Here is a 16,913-nt window from a genome sequence, read left to right as displayed (position 1 = left end):
CTATTTAATCAATTCACTAGCTTTCAGCATTAATTTTTTTATTTCTAGAAATTTTTTTTGTTTCCTCTTCAGATAGGAAATATCTTGCTCCTTCATATACTTTCAGTGACCTCTCTTTAATTCCTTTAAACAGTGAAAATGGTTTTTAAAAATATTCTATCACTGCTAATTTTAGCATATGAAATGTTTGAAGGTCTAATTCAATGGTTGTTGGTTTCTGGTAGACCTCCTATACACCTTATTTCATCATGTGTTCAGTGATTTATACCTGTAAGCTTATATTCCTTGCAACTTTGTAGAATTCATTGAAGCTTGAGTTTAAACTGAGTCTTGTCTAAGATAATCTGCATTTGCTCCTGCCAAGTACATAAGGAGATAACTAATCCAGAACCACTTTAAGTTAAAATTTTAAGCTGGGATTTTGTAGGCCAAGCAATAGCATGAATTCCAGCCCTAAATCTTTTCAAGTATAAGCTTAGGGCTTAAGAATTCATAGGGTAAGTTTTTTCATTTGTTGTTGTTGGTGGTGGTGGTGCTTTTTATTTTATTTTTTTCTCCCCACCCTTCAACCTGGCCCACCAACAGGGCAGGGTTTTTTCCTGGCTTTGCCCCTACCCTAAGTATGTTGCCTTCCAGGGAGTCTCAGCTCTACTGAGGGTGGGTGTTCTTTGATCTTCCATCTGTTTAAAGCCTTGTGTTATCTCTGCACTGGTAGGAGTTTCTCTGAACATCTACTCTGCTATATTGCCAGAAGCTGAAACTTTTATATTTTTTTTGTATTCTCAAAATTTCCAGAAAAAAAATATTGTAAAATTTTAAAGCAGATATTTTCCCCAAAGAGATATATACCATTTTGTATATCATATATGATCATAGCAACACTGAAGAAAATACACCCAAAAAGATTAAAGTAAATATGCCAAAATATATTGCAGGTATGAGAATTAGTTTTTCCTCCTATTTCTTCGTATTTTCCAAAAATTTATATAAAACAACTATATTGGAGTAGGAAAAAGACAATTTTTTAAAGAAAAAGAATGAGATTAAGAGACAGAAAATGGTATCGTATCATAAAAGCACTCATGTACCCTTCTAGAAAATTATTAAGCTGTATTTTAGTTAGAAAAAATCCATTTATAACAATATTAACTCAAAAAGCTGCTTCAACTTGACCTTGAGTATGGCCTCAGCATATCTTCTCACTAGGTCCAGATCATCTTGAAATCAGAACAGTTCTTTCCTAGTGCGTTTATAATGACATACACTGAAACCAAGGCACATCTACAGCAGGAGGTAGATGTCAGTGCAGATAAATAGCCCCAAACTTTGATTCGCTATAGAAATACTACGCTTATGTCACAGGATAAGTATAGTTTCATTTCCTTTTGATTTCACAGCTCTGAGAAATCATAGCAGTCAAACTAGTAAGGTTTCGAACTGCCATTGATCACACTGAGCCCCTATCTTTTGTATTCTCCTGGAATGCAAGTTTCAACCTTCAGCTGATACAAAGGGAGGGTATATGTAAAGTAAACAATACACTCTTGAACAATTAAATCAGAACGGAAATTTCTAAAATATATATCTTCAGGGAAAAAAAAAATGGAAACAGAGTATACCAAAACTTAATGGGACACAGCAAAAAGCAGTTCTAAGAGGGAAGCCTATAGTGATAAGTATCTACATTTAACAAAAAGAAATATCTCAAATTACACCTCAAGTAACTAGAAAAAGAAGAACAACCTAAGCCCAAAGTTAGCAGAAGAAAGGAAATAACAAAGATTAGAGCAGAAATAAATGAAACAGAGAATACGAAAGCGATAGAATAGATTAACAAAATTAAAAGTTGGCTCTTTGAAAAGATTAAATTGAAAATTCTCTAACTAGACTAGCCAAGAAAGAACAAAGGACTCAAGTAAATAAAATTATAAATGGATAGGAAAGCTGTGGTACATATACACAATGGAGTATTACTCAGCCATTAAAAAGAATACATTTGAATCAGTTCTGATGAGATGGATGAAACTGGAGCCAATTATACAGAGTGAAGTAAGCCAGAAAGAAAAACACCAATACAGTATACTAACACATATATATGGAATTTAGAAAGATGGCAATGATGACCCTGTATGCAGGACAGCAAAAAAGACACAGATGTGTATAACGGACTTTTGGACTCAGTGGGAGAGGGAGAGGGTGAGATGACTTGGGAGAATGGCATTGAAACATGTATAATATCATGTAAGAATTGAATTGCCAGTCTATGTCCAATGCGGGATATGGCACGCTTGGGGCTGGTGTGCGGGGATGACCCAGGGAGATGTTGTGGGGAGGAGGGTGGGAGGGGGGTTCAGGTTTGGGAGCGCATGTACACCCGTGGTGGATTCATATCAATGTATGGCAAAACCAATACAGAATTGTAAAGTAAAATTAAAAATAAATTAATTAAAAAAAATAAAATTATAAATGAAAGAGGAGATATTACAATAGATAAAAGAGAAATACAACAAATCATAAGTGACTATTGAGAACAATCATAAGCTTACAAATTGGACAACCTAGAAAAAAATAAATTCCCAGATACATACAACCTATCAAAACTAAATTCTGAAGAAACAGAAAATTAGAACAGACAACAAGTAAGGAGATTGAGTCAGTTGAAAACCTCCCAACAAAGAAAAGCCCAGGACCAGCTTGTTTTACTGGTGAATTCTACCAAACATTAAAAAAAAAAAATTTTTTTTAAATTAAAACCAGTCATTTTCAAACTCTTCCAAAAAATTAAAGAGGAGGGAGTACACTCAAGCTCATTTTATGAAGCCAGCATTATGAAAGCCAGATAAGGACACTATAAAGAAAATGACATGTCAATATCCCTAGTGAATACAGATGCAAAATTTCTCAACAAAATACTAGGAAACCAAATTCAACAATTCACTAAAAGGATCATGCACCAACAAGTAGAAGTTTTCCTTGGGATACAAAGATGGTTCTGTTAGGGGAAGCACACTGACTGTAACTGCCCATGCTGGCAAGGCACCATAGTAACCATCTGCTGAGTTGTTTTACAACAGGAGGTCCTAGTAAGGAACTCGGAACTAATAAGCCATCCACCAACCTGAAGAGTTTGGGAAAGATCAAAAGGAGAAACCATGTGTCTGATCACTTCCCAGAATCCTTCTTGCTGGCATCCATCTTGGCCAAGCAATGCAGGCACCACCAGGAAGGACCCTGAGTCAGAATGATTGGCCAAAGACAACCCAGAAACTAATCCCATCACCATAAAACCTGAGACTGTGAGCCACATGGCAGAGCAGTTCTCCTGGCTTCTCTTACCTTACTGCTCTCTGTTCAGGCACTCCTTCCCAATAAAATGTCTTGCCTTGTCAACGCCTATGTCTCCTTGGACAATTCATTTCTGAGTGTTAGAAAAGAGCCCATTTGGGGGCCCTGGAAGAGGTCCCCTTCTTGCAACAGTTCAATATATGCTAATGGATGTATGTGATATATCACATTAATAGGAAAATAAAAGTTACATGATTATCTCAATAGATGCAGGAAAAGCATTTGACAAAATCAACATCTATCCATGATAAAAAAGGAAAACCTCTCAACACCACAGCACAATGTCATACATGACAAGTCCACAGCTAACATCATACTTGAGAGTGAAAGAGTAGAAGATTTTCCCCTAGAATTAGAAATAAGACAAAGGTGCCTACTCTCCCATTCCTGTTCAACATAGAGTTCTAGCAGAGCAATCAGGCAAGAAAAAGAAATAAAAGCACCCAAATTGTCTATTTGCAAATGATATATTATCTACAGAAAGCTCTAAAGACTCCACCAAGGAACTGTTTAAACTAACAAACAAATCCAGTAAGTTGAAGGATACAAAATCAACATCCCCAAATAAAGAAAATGATCCCATTCACAATAGTACTAAAAACAATAAAATTCTTAGAAATAAATTAAACCAAAGGGAAAGAGATATCCATTAAAAACTATTAGACACTGATAAAAAAAAATGAAGTCACTACAAATGAATGAAAAGCTATCCCATGATCATCTATCACAAAAATTAATAGTTAACATGTCTGTACTATCCAAAACCATCTAAAGATTTGAAGCAATCCCCAACAGAATTTCAATTTCTATTTTTTACATTAATAGAAAAAACAGTAGTAAAATTGGTATAGAATTACAGAAGACTGCAAATAACCAAACCAGTCTTGAGAAAGAAGAACAAAGGCATCACACTCCTCAGCAAAACCAATACAGTAAAGTAAAAAAATTAAAAATTAAAAAAAAAAAAAAACTATACTACAAAGCTACAGTAATCAAAATAGTATAAATGGCCATTTTTAAAAGATACACAGAAAAATGGACCAGAATCAAGAGCCCTGAAATAAATGCACATGTAAACATTTGACGCAGCTGTGTGGCACTGGAGGCGTGGGGCTGGAGAGGTTGCAAGGAGACACCCCATGTCCAAGGGCAAAGGAGAAGCCCCAGCAAGACATTAGGTGCTGGAGCAGTGGCTGCATGGCACTGGAGCGACTGTGAGGAGATACCCCATGTCCAGGGTTGGAGAAGCCCCAGCAAGATAGTAGGAAGGGCAAATTCACATTTAGAATAAAACCTCATTCCCTCCAGAGATGCTCAGAGGGCTCAAAGAAACCTTCTGTGCACCAGGACCCCACAGAGACTGAGACCCCCTTCTGTGCACAGGACCCCCAGAGACCCCACAGAGACTGAGACAGAACTGTGTGTGAGGGTCTCCTGTGGAGGTACGGGTCAGCAGTGGCCTGCCGCAGGGGCAGGGGCTCTGGGTGCAGCAGACTTGGGTATGGCAGTAGCCCTCTTGGAGGAGGTGGCCATTAACCCCACCATAAAGCTGCCAGAACTTACACAGGACTGGGGAAACAGACTCTTGGAGGGCACAAACAGAACCTTGTGCATCAGGACCCAGGAGAAAGGAGTAGTGACCCAACAAGAGGCTGACCCAGACTTGCCCAGGGGTATCCAGGAGTCTCCAGCAGAGGTGTGGGTCAGTGGTGGCCTGCTGCAGGCCTGGGATTACTGAGTGTAGCAGTACATGCCTGGAACCTTTTGAAGGAGGTCACCATTATCTTCATTGCCTCCACCATAGTTTGGTCCCAGGTAAATAACAGAGAGGGAACACAGCTCCACCCATCAACAGAAAATCGGATTGAAGATTTATTGAGCATGGCCCCGTCCATCAGAACAAGACTCAGTTTCCCCCTCAGTCAGTGTAACCCATCAGGAAGCTTCCATAGCCTCTTATCCTTCTCCATCAGAGGGCAGACAGACTGAAAACCACAATCACAGAAAACTAACCAATCTGATCACATGAACCACAGCCTTGTGTAGTAACTCAAACTATGAGCCATGCCGTGTAGGAACACCCAAGACGGACGGGTCATGGTGGAGAGTTCTGACAAAATGTGGTCCACTGGAGAAGGGAATGGCAAACCACTTCAGTACTCCTACCTTGAGAACCCCATGAACAGTATGAAAGGGCAAAAAGATATGACACTGAAAGATGAACTCCCCAGGTCAGTAGGTGCCCACTATGCTAATGGAGATCAGTGGAGAAATAACTACAGAAAGAATGAAGAGATGGAGCCAAAGCAAAAACAATACCCAGTTGTGGATGTGTCTGGTGACAGAAGCAAGGTCTAAAAGCAAGGTCTATAAAGAGCAGTGTTGCATAGGAACCTGGAATGTTAAGTCCATGAATCAAGGCAAATTGAAAGTGGTCAAACAGGAGATGGCAAGAGTGAACGTCGACATTTTAGTAATCAGTGAACCAAAATGGACTAGAATGGGTGAATTTAATTCAGGTGATCATTATATCAACTACTTGGGCAAGAATCGCATAGAAGGAATGGAGTAACCATCATAGTCAACAAAAGAGTCCAAAACGCTGTACTTGTATGCAATCTCAAAAATGACAGAACGATCTGTTTGTTTCCAAAGCAAATCATTCAATAGCACAGTAATCTAAATCTATGTCCCAAACAGTAACGCTGAAGAAGCTGAAGTTGAATGGTTCTGTGAAGACCTATAAGACCTTCTAGACCTAACAACCAAAAAAGATGTCCTTTTCATTACAGGGAACTGGAATGCAAAAGTAGGAGGTCAAGAAACACCTGGAGTAACAGGCAAATTTGACCTTGGAGTACAGAATGAAGCAGGGCAAATGCTAATAGAGTTTTGCCAAGAGAACTCACTGGTCATAGCAAACACCCTCTTTCAACAACACAAGAGAAGACTCTACACATGGACATCACCAGATGGTCAACACCAAAATCAGATTGATTATATTCTTTGTAGCCAAAGATGGGGACACTCTATACAGTCAGCAAAAACAAGACTGGGAGCTGACTGTGGCTCAGATCATGAACTCCTTATTGCCAAATTCAGACTTAAACTGAAGAAAGTAGGGAAAACCACTAGACCATTCAGGTATGACCTAAATCAAATTCCTTATGATTATACAGTGGAAGTGAGAAATAGATTCAAGGGATTAGCTCTAATAGAGTGCCTGATGAACTGTGGACAGAGGTTCGTGACATTGTACAGGGAGCAAGACCATCCCTAAGAAAAAGAAATGCAAAAAAGCAAAATGGCTGTCTGAGGAGCCCTTACAAACAGCTATGAAAAGAAGAGAAGCAAAAAGCAAAGGAGTAAAGGAAAGATACACCCATTTGAAAGCAGAGTTTCAAAGAATAGCCAAGGAGAGATAAGAAAGCCTTCCTCAGTGATCAATGCAAAGAAATAGAGGAAAATAATAAAATAGGAAAGACTGGATATCTCTTCAAGAAAATTAGAGATACCAAGGGAACATTTCATGCAAAGATGGGCTCAGTAAAGGGTTGAAATGGTAGGGACCTCACAGAAGCAGAAGATATTAAGAAGAGGTGGCAAGACTACACAGAAGAGCTATACAAAAAAGATCTTCATGACCCAGATAATCATAATGGTATGATTATTCATCTAGAGCCAGACGTCCTGGAATGAGAAGTCAAGTGGGCTTTAGGAAGCATCACTACAAACAAAGCTAGTAGAAGTAATGGAATTCCAGTTGAGCTACTTCAAATCCTAAAAGATGATGCTGTGAAAGTGCTGCACTCAATATGCCAGCAAATTTGGAAAACTCAGCAGTAGCCATAGGGTTGGAAAAGGTCAATTTCCATTCCAATCCTAAAGAAAGGCAATACCAAAGAATATGCAAACTGCTGCACAATTGCACTCATCTCACATGCTAGTAAAATAATGCTCAAAATTCTCCAAGCCAGGCTTCAACAGTACATGAACCGTGAACTTCCAGATGTTGAAGCTGGATTTAGAAAAGGCAGAGGAACCAGATATCAAATTGCCAACATCCATTGGTTCATTGAAAAAGCAAGAGAGTTCCAGAAAAACATCTACTTCTGCTTTATTGACTATGCCAAAGCCTTTGACCTTGTGGATCACAATAAACTGTGGGGAATTCTTTAAGAGATGGGAATACCAGACCACCTGACCTGCCTCTTGAGAAATCTGTATGCAGGTCAGGAAGCAACAGTTAGAACTGGACATGGAACAACAGACTGGTTCCAAATTGAGAAAGGAGTACTGTATATTGTATATCAAGGCTGTATATTGTCACTCTGCTTATTTAACTTATATGCAGAGTACATCATGAGAAATGCTGGGCTGGAAGAAGCACAAGCTGGAATCAAGATTGTTGGGAGAAATATCAATAACCTCAGATATGCAGATGACATCACCCTTATGGCAGAAACTCTACAATCACAGAAACAGGCTTTTTTAATGGCCTGTTGTTGGAGATCTTTATTAAAAATAAAATGCAAAAAGGCCAGTAGCCATGACAGAAGCAACAAATCAGCTGGGTTTCATTCATGGCTGCCTTCTCTCTAAACAATTAAACTAGGCAGACAACAGGAAGAGAGCTATCAGGCTGGATTCAGTTCACATCAGTCCACACGAATGCTTGAGACTGTGCTTGCTGGTCACAGAAAAGGTAGGAATAGGCCAGCTAAAGTCGACAGGCAGATCCAAGTGGAGTTACAGGCAGGAGGGAACAGGTTTAATGTTCAGGGGGCGGGGGCAATCTACCCAGAAAGTCACTTGAGCTTGCAGATCTTGGGGTTTATTATTATTGTAGAAAGAAAATGTTTGTGAACTTCTGAATAAACTGTCATCCCACCCAGGATTCAGGTGGGGCTGGCCCTGATCAGCTATGGGTGGAGGGAAAGGGTATCTCAGAGACACTTAAGGCTTTGTGCTAAGCTGCCACCCTCCTGACAGAAACAGGATTCTTGTATGATTCACATCATGGGGAGAGTTTACAAGAAATCTTACAAGTGCTCTCGGGAATTGTGAGTCAATCAGGGCTCCCTTAGTCCTGGTTAACTTCTCAGGAAACTGAGCACTTAGCTGGTGAATCTCCTGCAGCCCCCCTGCCCCACTTTCCCTTTCTTTTTAAAGACACCTTAAAGAACAAAGAGCCAGCAACAGCCCTTCAGGGCCCAAGGAGTGCTCTGCTTTCAAAGGCTTAACCAGCACACCAGGGTGATGAGGAAACAGAAGGCAGAAATCTGCTTGCCCAAGCAGAACTGCTCTGGGAATTCTCCTAGCTCCCTGGCTCACTCCTTCACAGCTCTCAGCTAGTTTTTTAAAGACAAAGACTAAAGACAAACAGAAGATTCCTTAACATCTAATGCTCCAGAAAAATGTCTATTTCTGCTTTATTGACTATGCCAAAGCCTTTGACTGTGTGGATCACAATAAACTGTGGAAAATTCTGAAAGAGATGGGAATACCAGACCACCTGACCTGCCTCTTGAGAAACCTGTATGCAGGTCAGGAAGCAACAGTTCGAACTGGACATGGAACAACAGACTGGTTCCAAATAGGAAAAGGAGTATGTCAAGGCTGTATAGTGTCACCCTGCTTATTTAACTTATATGTAGAGTACATCATGAGAAATGCTGGGCTGGAGGAAGCACAAGCTGGAATCAAGATTGTTGGGAGAAATATCAATAATCTCAGATATGCAGAAGACACCACCCTTATGGCAGAAAGTGAAGAAGAACTAAAGAGCCTCTTGATGAAATTGAAAGAGGAAAGTGAAAAAGTTGGCTTAAAGCTCAACATTCAGAAAACGAAGATCATGGCATCTGGTCCCATCATTTCATGGCAAATAGATGGGGAAACAGTGGAAACAGTGGCTGACTTTATTTTGGGGGCTCCAAAATCACTGTAGATGGTGATTGCAGCCATGAAATTAAAAGACGCTTACTCCTTGGAAGGAAAGTTATGACTAACCTAGACAGCATATTCAAAAGCAGAGACATTACTTTGCCAACAAAGTTCCATCCAGTCAAGGCTATGGTTTTCCAGTAGTCATGTATGGATGTGTGAGAGCTGGACTATAAAGAAAGCTGAGTGCCGAAGAATTGATGCTTTTGAACTGTGGTGTTGGAGAAGACTCTTGAGAGTTCCTTGGACTGCAAGGAGATCCAACCAGTCCATCCTAAAGGAGATCAGTCTTGGGTATTCTTTGGAAGGACTGATGTTGAAGCTGAAACTCCAATACTTTGGCCACCTCATGCAAAGAGCTGACTCATCTGAAGAGATCCTGATGCTGGGAAAGATTGAGGGCAGGACGAGAAGGGGACGACAGATGATGAGATGGTTGGACGGCATCACCGACTCGGTGGACATGGGTTTGGGTAGACTCCGGCAGTTGGTGATGGACAGGGAGGCCTGGCGTGCTGTGGTTCACGGGGTTGCAAAGAGTCGGACACGCCTGAGTGACTGAAGTGAGCTGATGACTATGGGAGCTCAGCATGGACCGTGGGAACTAAAGAGGCTTGAATTGGTAGTCCTCCGTTGTTGTTGTTTAGTCGCTCAGTCGTGTCCAGCTCTTTGTGACCCCATAAACTGTAGCCTGCCAGGCTCCTCTGTCCATGGGATTTTCCAGGCAAAAATACTGAAGCGGGTTATATTTCATTTTCCAGGGGATCTTCCTGACCCATGGACCGAACCCACGTCTCCTTCATTGGTAGGTGGATTCTTTACCACTGAGCCACCAGGAAAGCCCAGTCTTCTATTGAATAAATTCAATTTATGTTCAAAACCAGTGGGGATCATGAAAGAAAACAGAAGGAGAGCTCCAAGACTCCAACAACAGGTCTGTGCTCAAGATGTTCTAAAGAGAAATTTAAAATATGGGGTACTGACAAATTAGTAAAGATCCCTTACCCTTTGTCTACAAAAGTTGCATCCACATTGCCACAGCCTCTCCCGAAAGGACCCATACAGACCACACATATCTTAGTGGAAGAAGGGATCACCCAAAGAAAGAGATTACAAAGATCTATGTGGAGATAAAAGATTATAAACACTTTAGCAAGGATGACAGCTTCTCAACCACTAAGGCGCCTTCCTCCCACTGTATATCCTTCTATAAACTTGTTCTTGTCCTGCTGTGTCCCTCTATCACTGAGGTTGTGGTCACCTGACAAAGAAAGCCCAAGCCCCTTTGTTTGATTTTCAAGTGCCTCCCTCCTTGAGCAGATCCTGCACTGACTTTTCTAGCCTTTTCTCACATGACTCTGGAACCCTACTGCCTGGTGGTAAATCCTGCCTTCCAAGGCGATGACCTTGGAACGTTACTGGGGTTTCTCTGTGCCTCGGAATAATACAATATTTCACAAGTGCTAGCTTGACCCAGTTTTGAGATCATAGCTAAAAAAGCTCTCAATTCTCTTTTGAAGACAGTTTGCTAAACCCACAGTCCAACTGTTTCCTTTGTGGGGCTTTTAACATTCCTGGGCTACAACCTACTTACCCCAACTTGGATTTCTACAACTGAAATCCCTCTGTCCCTGTATTTAACTCTCATAGCATCTAGTTCTTGGTTGCATAAAATTATGGAACTTGGAAGCTGAAGAAAGTCAAAGATGAGCACATTCCAATGGACGCTCTATTTACAACACCCCCAGCGTACAGCCTGCCAGCTTCTGCTCAAGAATATCAGGCATTCAATTCAGTCTAGGAGCTCTGATGGTGGAGGAAGGCTGACACTCCAGAACATCACCCAGTGGCTCGGAAACCTTAAAAGGTCTAATGCTTTTCTCATCTCCTTACCCACATCCTGGTTCTGCCTCCACTCAATAAAGTTCTAGAATAGAGATTTCAAAATGGCAGCTTACAGGGACAAGTCTGTGTTTCATTTACCCCATCTAGTGATTTTCCTCTACATCAGTTCAGTTCAGTTCAGTCGCTCAGTCGTGTCCGACTCTGCGACCCCATGAATCGCAGCACACCATGCCTCCCTGTCCATCACCAACTCCTGGAGTTCACTCAAACTCACGTCCATCGAGTCAGTAATGCCATCCAGCCATCTCATCCTCTGTCGTCCCCTTCTCCTCCTGCCCCCAATCCCTCCCAGCATCAGGGTCTTTTCCAATGAGTCAACTCTTTGCATGAGGTGGCCAAAGGACTAGAGTTTCAGCTTCAGCATCATTCCTTCCAAGGAAATCCCAGGGTTGATCTCCTTCAGAATGGACTGGTTGGATCTCCTTGCAGTCCAAGGGACTCTCAAGAGTCTTCTCCAACACCACAGTTCAAAAGCATCAATTCTTCAGTGCTCAGCCTTCTTCTCAGTCCAACTCTCACATCCATACATGACCACAGGAAAAACCATAGCCTTGACTAGACGGACCTTTGTTGGCAAAGTAATGTCTCTGCTTTTCAACATGCTATCTAGGTTGGTCATAACTTTTCTTCCAAGGAATAAGTGTCTTTTAATTTCATGGCTGCAATCACCATCTGCAGTGATTTTGGAGCCCAAAAAATAAAGTTAGCCACTGTTTCCACTGTTTCCCCATCTATTTGCCATGAAGTGATGGGACCAGATGCCATGATCTTAGTTTTCTGAATGTTGAGCTTAAAGCCAACTTTTTCACTCTCTTCTTTCAATTTCATCAAGAGGCTCTTTAGTTCTTCTTCACTTTCTGCCATAAGGGTGGTGTCATCTGCATATCTGAGGTTATTGATATTTCTCCCAACAATCTTGATTCCAGCTTGTGCTTCCTCCAGCCCAGCATTTCTCATGATGTACTCTACATATAAGTTAAATAAGCAGGGTGACACTATACAGCCTTGACATACTCCTTTTCCTATTTGGAACCAGTCTGTTGTTCCATGTCCAGTTCGAACTGTTGCTTCCTGACCTGCATACAGGTTTCTCAAGAGGCAGGTCAGGTGGTCTGGTATTCCCATCTCTTTCAGAATTTTCCACAGTTTATTGTGATCCACACAGTCAAAGGCTTTGGCATAGTCAATAAAGCAGAAATAGATGTTTTTCTGGACCTCTCTTGCTTTTTCCATGATCCAGCAGATGTTGGCAATTTGATCTCTGGTTCCTCTGCCTTTTCAAAAACCAGCTTGAACATCTGGAAGTTCACGGTTCACGTATTGCTGAAGCCTGGCTTGGAGAATTTTGAGTATTACTTTACTAGCATGTGAGATGAGTAGCTTTAATTGTAAAATTAATTACCAACATAAAAAACTGAGAAGTTTCATGTAAATTTTTGTATTTCTGATTCCTCTCTAAAAACTGAAAGATCTGGTTATGTTGATCCTGTAATTTCAGGAGACAATTATCATCTGGGCTGAGCAGGGACTGCCCCCAAGAAGGGCTGTGTGCCTCCATGGTCTTCATCCAGCTCCAAAGTTTCCCTGACTCAGGGCACTTCTGATTGGCTGTCACCTAATTGTTTCTAATGAACACTTGAGTTTGAACCATTTGCCCTTGCGAGTCTGGCTGATACACATCACATCTACTTGCACACTCAAATCCAAAACATAACTCAGTGAATACATGTGACAGGAGCACAACTCTTCTTCCTTTGTTGCTAAAATAATTTCTATTCAAAAATGGAGAAAACCACAGAGACAAGTCTGTTGAAACTCTCAATTTCTAGGAACTGGGGAGAATATTTTGATGGCGCCATAACCAACAACCCAGGAATACCCACATCCTGCCCAGACAATCATCCTAAACCCTTCATCCTGCCCTGCCCCTCCTGAGGGAGCTCTGCACAACCACATAGTGTTAAGCAGAAAGCTAGGACAATGGGATTAGAGATGTAGCGTGGATGGGAATTGTAATAAAAATCTCATCCTCATGTTGTCTCCTATCTGGGTTACAATTAAACAAATATAATGAACTTTCTGCTTTAGCCAGAAACACTTGCAGATTTAGCTTTCTGGAACAGACACTAATTGCATTAGAAAGAAAGATGAGAATGTAATTTGGAGAGGGAAAGAAAAAAAAAGATTTGAATTCAAAGGGGAAAAAATGAACTATTCACCAACTGACAGTGGGAATTGGGAGAAGCCAGTGACTTCAGAGAGGCACCTGGAAGTTACTTCAACTGGCGAAGTGCCCCTCCCGAACCCCAGTGTATTTTCATGGAACTCCAGGGTTCTAGAAGAAATGTTTGTGAAATGCTGCACCCACAGTTAAAACAGCAATGGCAGCAGTTGTGCTGAGTGAGGCCAAAGACTCGATAAGAATTAGAGACACCTAAGCAAAGCAGGTGAGAGCAGTGGAGAATAACTGCTCCTGAATCAGATGCAACGCTTTCAATATTCCATTGCTACAAATCCCACCCACAGATCTGAATGCAAATCCAGACACTTTGACTTATTCAATTGAGCAAATAACTTCTCTAAGCCTTGGTTTCTTCGTTTATAATAGTATTACCTACCTGAGAGGGCAATTGTGAACATCAAATGCGGAAAGCATTTACATGTTCTATCTAGACACCAGCTCTCAATAAATCATGGCCAGTAATTATAATTATTATTGCTATGGTTGTCAAGAACTATAGCACTATTTGGGTTAAGGAGAGTAACTTTTTGCTTATCTTGAAGTTTAAAGACATATTTTCATCTATTCTCTGCTTCAACAATCCACAATCATAACATCAGTGTCTCTTTTTGTCCACTGACATTTCCCTAAACCGGCCAACAATGTGGAAGTGTCTACTCTTTAAGGTTCACGATTTCTGTGTCAGCTATGAGTCTGCTATCCAAGAGACAAGCCCCTGCTTTTAAATTTGAGCGGGTGGGAAATAAAAGGTAAGAGATGAAGCCCTTTATACTGTCTTATGTCTTCTGAAGTTTGCTTTCTGAAGTTGCTTTAGCTCTTTGCCTCTATCTCTCCAAGGACACACGAGAAACACTATGGGATAGTCTAGTCTGGCTTAATAATAAAGACCTTTTGTGAGGCCAGATACAAAGCACTGCTACTCCTGAATGTGACACTTGTACTGCGTGTTCAATGCCTGTCCTGTGAAACATACCTTTTGAGCACCAGTCTTAAAAAGCATATCCTTGCTCCTCAGTGGGGTTCTGTTTATAATTCACTGAGAACAGAAACCCCTAGGATATTACAGAATCATGTTTGGGGAGCTGGAAATGATCTGGAAGACTGTAGATTGAATACTTTTTAAAAAGTAAGGCCCAGAGAGATCATGGAAAGTAAGATCACATGTCTTGTCAGAGACAAAGCCAAGACTAGAACCGCATCTCTTTAGTTTGGGTTCAGGGCTCTTTATATTACCCACGTTCAGAGAGAGGACGATCAGGAAATTTCCTATTATCCCCAAACACACATTTACTCCCAGTTTTCTCCTGAGTGCCTCAGAGGCAACCTCAGCCAACACTATCTGCCCCAGCTCCGTGGTGACGATAACTGCCCAGGGACTTCTCCACTCAGCAACTCCTCTTTTCTCATAGCTACACTGGTGTTGAGTTTTCAGAGAGCCACGGTTTTCCACCTCCACATTATTTGTCAAAATGGAAATGGAAATTTGTATTTTTGACCCCTACAAAAAAGGTTAAAAGCCCTGTGGTTTATTTTCCCTGGTCTCTCTTTTGGGTGCTAATCAGCAGATAGCCTTTGAACTGCAGTGTTTGGATCCCTGCAGGCCTCTGTCACCAGCTATGGCCACAGATGTTTTGAAGTGAAAAAAAATTCCATTTCCGGAATTTCCAGATATGAGGAGTTTGTTTCGTGAGGACACTGTCCTCCTAGTTGCAGTCTGTGAGGAGATGAAGAGACTTTTTCACTGATAGGAAGATAAAAAGACCAGAATAGGGAGAGGAGCTAAAAAACAAAACAAAACTGAGAAATTGATACTAAGACAAGAAAGGCACAGGAGAAAGGAGAGGAGAAAAACAGCCATATAAAAACAGGAGGAAATGAGACAGCTGAAAAGTAAAACTGGGAGCTGGTGAGGCTCACTTAGAAGGAGAATTAAGAACAGAGATGGTGGTTTTTCCATAGAGGAGACCGTTCGTAATATCATGAGTCTGAAGTAGAATGCTGTGCTATTCTGTATTTAGTTGCTCACTTGTGTCAGACTCTGCAACCCCACGGACAGTGACTTGCCAGGCTTCTCTGCCCATGGGGATTCTCCAGGTAAGAATACTAGAGTGGGTTGCCAGGCCCTCCTCCAGGGAATCTTCCCAACCCAGGGATCAAACCCCAGTCTCCCACATTGCAGGTGGATTCTTGACCATCTGAGCCACCAGGGAAGCTGATGAATACTGGAGTAGGAAGTCTATCCCTTCTCTAGGGGAACTTCCCAACCCAGAAATCAAACCAGGGTCTCCTACACTGCAGGTGGATTCTTTACCAGCTGAGCTACCAGGGAAGCCCCCGAGGAGAATACACAACCCATAAATATGTCACTTCAGCATAAGGATCATGTTGAGTGAAAGCAATTAAAAAGAGGCAGACAGAAGAAAAGCTCTTGGTCCTTCCACTATCTGTCTAAAAGCAGGACTTGAATCTGTAAAGGTGTCCTCTGACCCAGCAAAGAAGGACAAAAGTTAATTACCAGAGACAACTCTAGACCCTCATCAACACAGAGATGGCATCAAAGGAGTCTACATACAAACGATGCTAATGTTAGCCCTTATCATCAATTAGTTTCTCCACGTGTTTTGTTGTTGTTCAGTCACTTAGTCATGTCCGGCTCTTTGCGACCCCATGGACTGCAGCATGCCAGGCTTCCCTGTCCTTTACCATCTCCTGAAGTTTGCTCAAACTCATGTCCACCGAGTCAGTGATGCCATCCAACCAACTTGTCCTCTGCCATCCCCTTCTTCTCCTGACTTCAATCTCTCCCAGCATCAGGGTCTTTCCCAATGAGCTGGCTCCTCACATCAAGTGACCAAAGTATTGAAACTTCAGCTTCAACATCAATCCTTCAAATGAATATTCAGGGTTGATTTCCTTTAGGACTGACTGGTTGGATCTCCTGGCAATCCAAGGGACTCTCAAGAGTCTTCTACAACACAGTTCAAAAGCATCAATTCTTCAGCACTCAGCCTTCTTTATGGTCCAACTCTCATATTCATAGATGACTACTAGAAAAATCACAGCTTTGATTAGACGGACCTCTGTCGGCAAAGTTACGTCTCTTCTTTTTGATATTTTGTAGGTTTGTCGTAGCTTTTCTCCCAAGGAGCAAGCATATTTTAATTTCACAGCTGCAGTCACCCAGTGATTTTGAAGCCCAAGTAAATAAAGTCTGTCACTGTTTCCACTGTGGAAGGCAAATACTGTTTCCATGTATGCCTTCCCACAATTCGCCATCCTACAAACTCAGTCCTTTTCCTTTGTCTTGTCACTTTGTTAAAAACTTACTGTTCTTTTGTTAAATGCTATATAAGCCCATGTTCTAATCATATCTTTGAGTTACCCGTCGCTAAGTGTTCCCTTGTATTCAATCAGTTCAGTTCAGTTCAGTTCAGTCGCTCAGTCATGTCCGACTCTTTGCGACCCCATGAATCGC

The sequence above is a fragment of the Oryx dammah genome, unplaced genomic scaffold (assembly GCF_014754425.2).
Source record: "Oryx dammah isolate SB20612 unplaced genomic scaffold, SCBI_Odam_1.1 HiC_scaffold_26, whole genome shotgun sequence".
In the NCBI taxonomy this organism is placed as follows: Eukaryota; Metazoa; Chordata; class Mammalia; order Artiodactyla; family Bovidae; genus Oryx; species Oryx dammah.
Note: the sequence above shows the minus strand (reverse complement) of the source record.